Source organism: Anolis sagrei, chromosome 1 (assembly GCF_037176765.1).
Source record: "Anolis sagrei isolate rAnoSag1 chromosome 1, rAnoSag1.mat, whole genome shotgun sequence".
NCBI lineage: Eukaryota > Metazoa > Chordata > Lepidosauria > Squamata > Dactyloidae > Anolis > Anolis sagrei.
The window spans coordinates 202,428,521-202,441,183 of record NC_090021.1 but is presented as its reverse complement, the minus strand read 5'-3'; the positions used below and the strand labels follow the sequence as shown (position 1 = coordinate 202,441,183).

Below are 12,663 nucleotides of genomic sequence, written 5' to 3'. Positions count from 1 at the left end.
ATTTCTTGGAAATTAGTCTGCTTCAGCCCGGATTTGGGTGCACAGAACAGGACACATCTCACTTGGGTGAGGGAAAGAAGAGCCATTTGGAATGCAAAGTGGGTGTATCTTGAAGTTTACAAAGTATAGCCATTTTAAAAGAGCAGTCCTAACTTTCTATCCTTTAAAAACTGGGTTTCAACTACTAGGGGATAACAGTGCAAGAATTTGCACAACTGAGGATCAAAACATCCAGACAATCAACTGCAGAAACCAATTGCACTTCCCAAGTTGGCCATTGCAACCATTCATTTATTGCAGTGCAGGGATCTTGGCGGTAGGGGGCTGACTTTACAATCAATTCAAAAGGGCCGAGTGGCGTTTCATTAACAAGCCATGCCAAAATACAGAATATTGTGAGTTGTATTACATCTTGTTTATGTTTAGATGAAAGGATGGTGTAAGATGTATATATTGGACATTGTTATTCAAAGCTTGTGTTCTGGACACTGAAATAATTATTTCCATTGTCAAGAGTGAAGTTTTGATTAATCACATCAGCTGAGAACAGATAATAAAAGAATAAATTGTACAAACGGGTGGTAGGGTGGTTTTTTGGGGGGACCTTTTTTGTTTAGAAAATAGCTATCTCTGTCTGACAAGCACACGTAAGGGGTATCTTATAAAAACATGGTCTCATATGTATAATGGATACTTCATTTTGACCGATACATTATTTTTTTCTTCATTTAAACAATTATGTAATTTTTGGTACATTTGTTCGGGAATGCTACACATATCAATGCAATTGTTACTGTGGAATCTGGCTTTTGAACTCTCTGCTAGCAAGTGTTCCCGCCCTGCTACAAAATTATGACTACACCCCATTTTCCAGAAAGAAGTTACACTAGCATTACTTTTGATATATCCACTGACAAACCTTTACAGATATCAGTCAAGCTGAACATTAACTCTGCGAGATGAGTCTTAGGGCTTTGGCAACCAAAGCAAAAAAAATTACGTTATACAGATATTTAATAGGGTTAGAGTTTGTGTATGTAACCTTAGTTATGTTATCTGACAATTCTGGACTTGAGGGTACGATGCTCAAACAGTGGGAAGAAAAAGAATCTGCATTGAGAAGAATGGCAGAAGCAAAGCAACTTCCTGTTAAAATCTTAAGATTTGTAAATTAGATTGCAATTCTCAAGTGTCCCCCCACCTTCTCAAATGCTGGATTCCTTTGTTATTTCTAAATCTATGTTTTTAACTTGAGTGGGGAGTTCATCCCTTCTTTTGCTTTGAAATAATACTTGTGAGAAATGTAACCCATGTGTGGAAAAGGAAATACTAACACAAAGTATCTACCAAGATTTCCTCTTCTGCATAAGATACAGCATCTCTTACCTTTCTTTGAATCTGGTCATACCAAGTCAAGATAAGCTTATAGGATTTAATTTTATCTATTGTGTTTTGTGATGGTGCTTGAATTTTACTAACACATTGGTGCTAACTGACAATAAAACAGACACTGTAAAGTCTCTTTAGATATTGATGCTTTATATCCATTATTTGGATGGGAGAAGTTCTGCAAGCTTCCTTCCCAGGAGAAATCCGTTAGATTTTGTCTAGCACCCACATCTTAGATATCTTTACTCATGAGTAAGTTATATTGATGTCAATTGTGCTGCCAAGTAAGAATCCCGGCCATGACTTATCATTGTTACATTGATTACAGCATTAGTACATCCCAACAGTTAACTCATAACAGGGCCCCTATAAGTGGTACATACGTACCTGATTACCATATCTTTAGAATAGACTGCAATATAAAATTTCATTGCTCATTTTAAAGTTCTGAAGTTAACAACATAAACTTGAAGTTGAGTAATTAAGTAATCCTTATATAGATACTTATTAAAGTATTTATACATATTATCTTAAATCTACATCTATCATTTTGCCAATTAAAATTAGGACTTTAATTGCAATTAAGTAATTTAATTGCCAATTGAACAGCAAAATTGCTAAGTGACTAATTTTAATGCCTATTTTAATTACCAATCATGACTGGGGAGGGAGCTAATCAAGCAGTATCAGAGTAATGATGTGAAAAAAAAGGAGAGAGAACAAACATTCTTGGCTGTATGTCTCAAAAAAGCATACATTAAATAAATGCAAACAATTTTATGGGTGTAGGAAAATTCTGCATTTTGGTATCTAAATACTTGAACACAGAACATAATTAAAAACGTTAACCATCTGTTGAAAGTATTCTGAGGTATATTTTCACATTTTAATTCATAGTCCAGCAAAAACTAAAACAGCAGACCAGTGATGTGTGTTGAGAAGAGTTTTGTCTATGATATCTCTAAACTGATAGATTCTACATGGAATAATGTTTCAGAATATGTCAAGTTTAGATGTAAAAGTTTTTTAAAAATGCAAATATATTCAGTTCTATTAGAGGAAAATTCTACAACATTGCATTTTTAAAAGATGCTAATCACTTATTAGGATACATAATACAGCAAAATGAAAAACAGGAATGCTGAAATATTAATATCAAGAAGACAGCAGCTGTGGTTGTAATGAAATCAGACCTGCGCTCACAAATAAATCTGTGCACTTAGAATCTATGACACACAACGCTCCCTTTCTCCCTGGGTTTCCTCTCTTTCCTATCATTATGAAAGGTATATTCCATTGTGTTAGTAGTATTACTGTCCGATACTGAAATTCTCCTAGATTATAAAAGCGACATTTCAGAAAGTCCGTATCAAAATACATACCTTGTCATTCTGGCATTACGCAAAGTGTTTTCCCCTCTTCTGTTCATTAGGATGTTTCCAACCAATAACGGTTTTCTATCTCTTTAAAATGGATGATCCCACCGGCAAACGCTTAATGGTTTCCAATTTCACTCTTACTTAAATAAAATACTTCCAATTAACAAAACTCTTTATCTGTGTCAGGTCTGCACAGTGAAGACTAGGATATGTTAGTAAGGAGCTAAGTAGCTTTTAAGACGCACAATTGTTGTGTGCATGACATTTAATCCCCAACAGAAGACAACATATCAGAGCTCTTTAAAAAAAAGCCTTTTATTGGTTCCAAATTAGTTGCAGAACTTTACTCAAAGTGACTCCTACATTTTGAACCAAGCTATGGATGAGTGACATAACTATGCTGTGTATTTCATTAGCTAAACTGTATATTACACTGCACCTATTTGTAATTAGTCTAATGGCTTCTGCTCCATAGCAAAGCATACTTCAGAAGGGTGCTCTATAGAAAAGAAGGTACAATTGAGATTGATTGAAACCCATAGCTGATGTAGATACCTCCCTCATGTAGATAGCTCCAATGGAGAAGAACACGTCATATTACCATTGCACATGGCTGTATTTTAACAAGTAATCACTGGCCCTTTAAAGTTGGCAAAGAAACTTTGATGGTAAATCTGCACATATGGTGGGCCCTTGGTATCCATAGGGATTTGGTTCCAGGATCTTATGTAGATCGCCAAATTCTTGGGTGCTCAAGTCCCGTTCTATACATAATTAAATGCTGCACCATATATCAAATGGTCAAAAAAGGTTTGATTGTTTTATTTTTAACAAAATATTTTCAAGTTGTGTATGGCTGAATCCATGGATACAGAGGGACAATTGTATTGTCTTAATTTAAACCACAAGTTCCACCAAGGTTAGACCAATGATTCAACTGCTAAATGTTAAATCACCGATTATGTAAATCTCAATGATTTAATGGGTTTACTTTAGTTAGGATTAGCACCTGGATTTATAGCATGATATGCTTCCAAAACTAATTCAATTAGGATCAGGCACTACTGCTTTCATTTTTACATTTCTGTATAGTAAATGATTATTTTCATAGTTCTTAATGTAGACAATACAAACTTGGAATGAACGGACACTGCTTTTATTTTGATAGTGTAGCTGCTGCAATACAAAATAGTACAGTACTCTCAAAGCCTGCCTCATTACATGCTAGAAATATAGCTTTGTCTGTTATCCTACTAAAGCCAGACCCCTGGGTCTGAAACTGAAAATAGTTTTGAATACTAAGATTAGCAGTTCTCAGTATGAGAATTCAGCATTCCTATTTCCCTAAATCACATTGGCTACTTATTGCAGACATGTATTATACTAAGTATGAATATCCTGTTTGGCACAGTCTAATATCCTGAAAGGGTAACTAAATTTAATCCTCTTCCTTATAATAAGTGAACAGGTTGAATTTCTGGGGGAAAAATGACAAGTATATGTATTGAAGCAGAGCCTTGTCCTTTCAAAATACAAATTGAAAAAAAGTGGAGTAGCAAATGACTTGTATCTTCTTAAAATATCCCTACTCTTTTAGATAGTATATTAAGACAGAAATCACAAATAATTGCTCCTCCTAAAACTCCACTGAACAGAGGCACGTAATAATCCTTTCCATGGATTTTGAGCTCTGCAGAATCTTCCTTTCATGAATGATGACTTACCTTTCTTCCTAATGTACTTAAATACACAGAAGCGGATACAGATAAGAACAACAAAAATATACACTTCAGGGATGCTATAAGTAATGGAGTGTTAATTCTAAAGTATGATAGAAAAGGTTTTAGATCTGACTCCAAATATTTTTATATAGCAAAATAGATTTGGGGATGAACAAATCCACCTCACTGACATGCAGACATACATTTCATACTGTAAACCTCTTTTTGCAAATTCATATACAATTACATGACATTATTTAAAACCAGTATAAATATATAAGACGACTCAATGATGTATATATAGCTTTTCTGTATGCAAGGACAGATGCAACATTTTTGTCACTGAAAGAAAAGATAAATATACATTCGGAAAATGTAAGTATTGATGAGTGCACAAGAAAGGTATTAGCTAAAATTTATTCAATTTTCTAAATTATGTACTGTTATACTTTTCTTGTTCTCCCTTTACACCAAAAACTGCAGTGTCTAGACAAACAGAGGAATAATAAGAATGGGATGTCAATAACATGTTAATAAGATGTGTATAGATACATTCATATAACCATCCTTTGTACTGTCAAGTTATATTATGAGGGACTAGGCCATGTGACATCTTTGACAGTTCCCAGGATCCCAGCTGACAAATAGATGTTTACAATATCTGAAGCCTTTCCCGCATTTTAGCCCACAATTCTTACTAGACAGACTGCAAGATCCACTTCCTGTCTCCTAAAGTCTCAGGTCAAGGAATATAAATTGTATCAAGCAATTCATCTTCTTGTTCGGAGTCATTAAATTTCCCCCCAGAATATCTTTGATTGATATTCTTGGAGGTGAAAGGCTAAAGGGACCATATGGCAACATGTTGCTTTCCATATGTTATCTGCCCATCCGTGCTTAAGCTGCCATTAGCAACATCTGCACCCAATGGAAATCCAGCTGCAGCAGAAAACTATTGTCAGAATTGAACTAAAGAGGGGAGAGGCAGAGACGTGGCTTTGCAATGACGGATGTGGCTTTGAGATGTGTACGCAACCTGTGCAGACAACAGCAGACTTGAAAGAAGTGTCTTATGGCAACTGTGAAAATGCAAAAAATGTCTTTATTAAAAAGTTTGGTGAGCAAATTGATATTTTGAGTTTGTAGCAAGAACATCAGCTTTCCCACTACTAGCCAGGACTAGAAGCAAAAAAGTATGTGCATCAAGGGAAGGCCCCCCCACAGATATTTTCCATGGCCGGATTCACTATGAATCATATGGTGCAAAACCGCAAAAGATGCAGCTGAAGTAGGTTCTGCAAAAAGCAGTTCTCACAATGAAAAACTCTGGAAGGAGAAGAAAAATGGAAGTAACTTCTCAAATAGAGAAGAGTGCAAATGAACAAAAATAGACATTATTTCCCATCTTATTGCTTTTTTTTTTTGCTTCATTTCAAAAACAATTTTTTTATGATTTATGGTGATGATTTGATAATGATTTAGGGCCTCTAAATGTCTTAATCTAGTGTGCTTGCAGCAGATCCCACCTATAGGATGTTTTCTTTTGGATGCCTTTGGATTGTTGCTCAGGCGAAAAAGTATACACACATGTGTGTGTCTCTGTGTGTATGCACAATAGACTTTCCATTAACCAGCATGCATGGGGACTAGTAGGTGCCAGATAAAAGTAGCTTCTGGTTGCTTGTTATTGTTAAAAATAGGCCTAAAATATACCAGACCATAGCATAAACTTCATTTTGACTTGATATTAATACTGAAACACAGTAATGGAGAGCAAATTAGCAGAAATAAAAGACAAACTCTACAGATTATAACCCAGTTTTTCTGTATTATAAATCAAATGACTTTATATTAATTCTTATATAGAACATTATTTATTCAATTTTTGTTGGCTGCTTAATAATTCTGGTTGCTTGAGTACCAGTTAATTGAGAGTCTGTATGTGTACACGTAGAGATGTAGATATTGTATATGTGTGCATGTATATATAGTGTGTCTATGTGTGTATAATATATGTGTGTGTGTGTATATATATTGTATACATAGTGTGTCTGTGTATAATATATACATGGGCGTATATTTGTGTATATGTAGTGTGTCCATGTGTGTGTGTATATATAGTGTGTATATACTCTATAGTGTGTGTGCATGTATAGTGTGTGTATGTATATCGTGTCTCTATGTGTATAATATATATGTGGATGTGTGTATATATTTATGTATATATATATAGTGTGTCTATGTGTATATAGTGTATGCATAGTCTATGTGTGTATATAGTGTGTCTATGTGCATGTGTAATATGTATGTGTGTGTATGTGTATATATTTGTGTGTATATATAGTTTGTGTATAATATATGTGTGTATGCGCATGTATAATATATACATGTGTATATGTATATATATTTGTGTATGTTTACTGTCTATGTGTGTGTGTATATAGTGTGCCTATATGTGCATATAATGTCTACGTGTGTGTGTACAATATATGTATGTTTATATTTGTGTATATATAGAGTATATGTGTATAGGGTGTGTCTATTTCTCTATATAATATTTATATGTGTATATATTTGTGTATATATAGTGTATCTATATGTGTATAGTATGTCTATGTGTATAACTATCTATATATATTTATTTATATATAGATAGTGTGTGTATATTTATATTTGTGTATATATAGTGTGTCTATATGTGTGTGCATATACATGTATGTGAGTATATATTTGTGTATAGTGTGCCTGTGTATATAGTGTGTCTATGTGTGTGTGTGTATAGTGTGTATGTGTGTTTATATTTGTGTATATATAGTGTGTCTATGTGTGTGTGCATATACATGTATGTGAGTATATATTTGTGTATAGTGTGCCTGTGTATATAGTGTGTCTATGTGTGTGTGTGTGTATAGTGTGTTTATATTTGTGTATATATAGGGTGTCTATGTATGTGTGTATATATTTGTGTATGTATAGTGTGTCTATGTGTGTGTGTATATATAATATATATGTGTGTATGTGTGTTTATATTTGTGTCCATAGTGTGTGTGTGTGTGTGTGTATGTGTGGGTGTGCCTTCCTCCTCCTTCAGGGGGCGGGGCCAAAGAAGGGGAAGAGAAAGAAGCCCCTCCCCTTTCCTTTTTCCGTAAGGAAGGGGGGCTCGGACCTGGCCAAAGAAGAAGTTTCTTCCCTCTGGGGACGATGGGCTGGGGGGTGTCTTTCGGGGAGAGAAACAGGGAGGGGAGGGATGAAACAGGGAGGGGAGGGATCCACCCCTCTGGATCGACCTCTTCCTGGGCTTTGTCCGCCTGCTTCGCTTTCTCGCCTTCGCTGCGCTCCTGCCGGAAGATTTGGGGGTGTAAGTTCGACCCGGGGGAGGCTTCGATCTCCTTCCTTCCTCCTTCCCTCCCCCACACCCGTAGAGACATGCATACATACGTGTCCATCCCTTCACACGTTCAGGAGCCTTCCACGGGAGCCGCCGCCGCCAGCTCGGCCGCCAAGAGCGTCAGCTTCCCTCGTCAGCGAAACCGCGCTCCGTGACGGCAGCGTCCGGCGGTATAAATAGCACCAGAAGGCAAAGAGGGAGGGAAGAGGCGGGGGCGAGTTTCCATTGACGCCGCCAGGAAAGGAAACAATGGCTTTGGGGCAGGACGGAGGGAAGCGGAGGGAGGCAGAGGGAGAGACACACACACACTTACACACGGAGAGAGGGAGACCCGGGCGCGCGCGCGCGTCTCCTCGCGCTCTCTTCCTCGGGCTCGCGCGCTCCGAAGAGCATTGACTAGCCGCCGCCTGGCGCGAGCCGGAGTGTGTGTGTGTGCGCGCGCGAGAGAGCCACTTGGGACCTGGCGCTGCAAGATTTCACCCCGGTCCCTTTCACTTCTCTCTCTCTCTCTCTCTGCAGTCTGGCAGGCAGCACTTTCACTTTTACCATGGCTCCATGCTGTGGAATGGAGCCATGGTAGACCTGCAAGGTCTTCAGCCTTCTCTGCCAAAGAGTGCGGGTGCCTCCCCAAACCAACTTTCCAGCATGCTATAGTCATCCAGGTGGGGTCAACCTCTTCAGTGTAGGTTAGATGGAATCTTTGATTTTAGCTACGCTTTAACTTCTGTATTGTATGCTTTATATCAGGGGTTCCCAAACTTTTTAAACAGAGGGCCAGGTCACAGTCCCTCAAACTGTTGGCGGGCCGCATTATAATTTGAAAAAAAATATGAATGAATTCCTATGCACACTGCACATTTGTAGTGCAAAAAACACTTTAAAATGTTCTTCATTTTAATTATTGTATTGCTTTTAACAAATATAAACTTATTAGTATTTCAATGGGAAGTGAGGACCTGCTTTTGGCTGATGAGATAGGATTGCTGCTGTTGTTGTGTACTTTCAAGTAATTTCAGACTTAGGTTGACCCTGAGCGAGGGCCGAGTAAATGACTTTGGAGGGCTGCATCCGGCCCTCGGGCCTTAGTTTGAGGACACCTGCTTTATATGTTGTAAGCTACCTTCAGTCCGCTTGTGGAGAAAGGTGAGATACAGATACTTTAAATAAATAAACAATTGATGGGCCCCCTGGTGGCACAGATAGTTAAGCCACCAAGCTGCTGAACTTGCTGACCAAAAGGTTGGCAGTTCAAATTTGGGGAGCAGGGCGAGCTTCTGCAGTTCAAAAACATGCAAATGTGAGTAGATCAATAAGTGGGAAGGTAACCACACTCCAGGTAGTCATGCTGGCCAGATGACCTAGGAGGTGTCTATGGACAACTGCCGACGCTTCAGCTTAGAAATGGAGATGAACACCATCACCACCACCCCACCCCCCGAGTCTGACAGGACTAGACTTAATGACAAGGGGGAACATTTAACCTTTAAAAGATGTGCTTTCACACACATATATATTCTCCTGGAACTTTTGCTTGTCTCTTTGCCTCCTGCAACTTTTGCCACACATTCAGATTAAACTCTAAAGACATGTAGCAGTGCCACTACATACTGGGCCAGATCAAGACCATTGGAGGCCCCTAGCACTTAAAAGATACGGGTGTCTCCATCTTTATCTAAATCAAAGTAAAAACTATCATAAACTGAAAAGTAAAGTTTTACTTTTTGAAATGAAACCAAGCTTAGAATAAGATGGAGAATAATGTTTATTTTGTTATACTCCCACTTTCTTCATATTTGAAATGTTTTCTTTTAATTTTTTCTCTAGTTGTTAAGTCCTTTTATTGTGGGACCTGGTTCCACAGCATAATTTGCAGTTTTGCACCAAACAATCCATGTTAAATCAGACAATCGGAAATTTCTGTGGTGCCTCCTTTCACTTAATGCCCTGAACATGTGCTTATTTTGCCTCAGGTTCAATCGTCCCTGTCACAGCGGTGTCACCTGGTGCAGTAGCACATGGCATCATCACCTCCTCCCCCCCCCCCCCCCCAGACCTTCTTGTGGTCCAGACCACAATATTGTACTTAAAATACAAAAAAAAAAAAAAAAAAAAAAGAAAAGAAAAGAAAAGATAAAAGCAGTGACTATTAAAAAAAAAAAACAGCCACAAAACCAGTTAGCTTTTAGCACCAGCAAAACCACATTGTACTAATGACAGCTCTGACAAGAGCTCAGGTACATTGGAAAGTTAAAAAAAATAGCACAGACTTTGACTTACTAGTTATATGTATGCTGGATTTTTGAGAAATTTTCTTGTGGTTACAGCTAACTAAAAGGTTATTTGTTTTATTAAAGTAATACATTTCTGCTGAAACAGTACACACACATTTTGATAAGTCATCTCTGTGATGTCATTTAGCATGGGTTGAACACCTCTACTAATATTGCTAGTCCTCAGACTAGTCCAATATCTTACTCTGTTCAAGTTTTGTGACTATTTCCAAATTAATGTATTGTTTCCCAGTTAATAACATAACCTTGCCAGCAAAATTTCAGTAGATGGTAACAATTCAAATATTAAATATTTATTTATTTACGAAATTTATATGCCACCCTTCTCACCCCGAAGGGGATTCAGAGCAGCTTACAAGATATATGAACATACAATATATTATATTATTAGCATAGCACAATATCAGTATTATATATTACTATATTGTATTAGTATATAATACATATATAATTAGTATATAATATTGTATATAAATAGATGCTTAAAACTTTTGTAGGCAGCTAAACAACTGGATTATATATAAAAAGAGGGATATTTTTCACATTTGACATAAATATATGTTTATCTTGTCTTGTTGCCACAAAATCTAGTGAAGGAAAAATAGTTTAGTTAGCTAATTATAATAATTATTTAACTATAGTCCATTATTTTTTTAAAAAGTCTGTCTGAAGAGTAGGGGGAGGTTAAAAGCATTGCGAGTTCATAACTCTTACAGAGATAAATAACTTGCATACACATTAGAATTCCTATGTCCTACATAAAATAACAAAAAATATCTTGACCTGAAAAAGAAACTTTCCAACAATATACACTCATATGTTTGAGTACAATTTAAACAAGATTTAAAATATGACACCTGGAAAATGAGTTTTGTTCTCTACTATATCTTCACCTTCTCGGTATATTTCTTTGAGGTTAGGTTATCATAATGGGCAGGCAGGCATGTAGCCGGGGGGGGGGGGGGGGCTTGAGGGGCTTCAGCCCCCCCCCCCCCCCAAATTTTCATGGTGGTTTGCGAAAAGACCTTACTGGTGCATTATTTAAACTGTTATGTTTATTCATATCATGATCTGATCACCATACTCAATATATCTCATATGCATGGGGGTATTGGGGTAGTGATACAAAAGGTTTGCTAGGGTAGACCCTCTTTCACTCAGACTCAGCCCCCCCCCAACCCCCCCCTGAAAAAAATCCTCAACCCCCCCCCCCCCCCCACGAATCGAAATCCTGGCTACGGGCCTGTGGGCAGGACAACAATTTTCATACTCAGCAGCCATTGTGAGCTACATTAGGCCTGGAAATATTCAGAAGTGTGGAAAAATTCACACAAATCAAAACCAGAAGTGGTCAGACATCTACTTGCAGTTTTTCATATCAGTCACTTTCCCAGGTGAGGTGGGGCAACAGCAAAAGAGCTTAGGGGTGCCTTTAGCCACATACTTTGCTTATCCTTGGGTCACTTAAAATTGATACTTTTTCATTATCTATTCCTATAATGTATACACTGTGCATTTATTTACAGTATTTATATTCTGCTCTTCTCACCCCAAAGGGGACTTAGAGCAGATCATATATATGGCAAATATTCAATGCCATTTATACACTGACAAGACAGACAACTGTACATAGACAGAGGTATAGATAGACTTTCCCATCTTTGGCATCTTGGAGGCTGTGCTTGGTTCCAGCCCCTGGGGGGCTGGGGTGGGAGTCCTGTCACTCCACTTTCCTACTGAAGAGATTTGTTTGTGAACTTCCTCCTTGATGGCATCGTCAGCATTTTTGTGGCATTTCCTTATAGGTGCCTTAAATGCCTCCCTGCTTAAGTGGTACCCATTTATCTACTCATATTACTGTTTTCGAAACTGCTAGGTAGGCAGAAGCTGGGCTAAAAGCCAGGAGCTCACCCTGACCCAGGCTTTGATCTGTCAACCTTTCAGTTGGCAAGAGTTATTGCATCTGGTGTTTAACCTGCTGTGCTAAAGCCCGATCCTGCATTATAAATATTATCTTACCACACCCATTTGTTTTACCATGTTGTTATCACAACAGTGATCCTTAATCTAAGCTCTGTATAAGAATTCATTCTGTATAAGAATAGGAGGGGAAACATTCTACAGCAGAGGAAGTGAAGGGGTTTAGGACTATCTTCAGATCAGGAGATCAGCTCCATTAATGGTCACCTCCATCAGTGATCACCTGGCAACACAACAAAGGGCTCCCGTTATGCATACTTTGTGAAGTATGTTTTTGTGTAACTATTTAACCTAACAGATTACTGATCCGATCCAATTTTACAGTATTGATCATCAGCTATCCAAGAAGAACTGGCCTATCTGCAGTCCATTCCAGTTAACTCATATATCTTTCTTCCAACGTGATACAAAATGCCAGGAGCTGTATAGGTCAACCCAGCTCATATGGTTTAGATATCTTGGATGCCCTGGGTACAATGAAACATTATGTAGAAGCACTGTGAGTAATGCAGTCT

General features: G+C 37.8%; 1 long non-coding RNA gene across 1 annotated transcript; it reads right to left on the bottom strand.

Annotated features, from left to right (window-relative positions):
• Nucleotides 1-3,067: 3,067 nt before the first annotated feature.
• On the bottom strand, nt 3,068-8,222 carry LOC132776017 (uncharacterized). Its single transcript, XR_010910376.1, has 2 exons — nt 7,928-8,222; nt 3,068-7,827 (listed from the first exon to the last, which is right to left on the bottom strand). It is a non-coding gene; the product is annotated as an uncharacterized lncRNA (long non-coding RNA).
• Between the last annotated feature and the right edge of the window lie 4,441 nt (nt 8,223-12,663).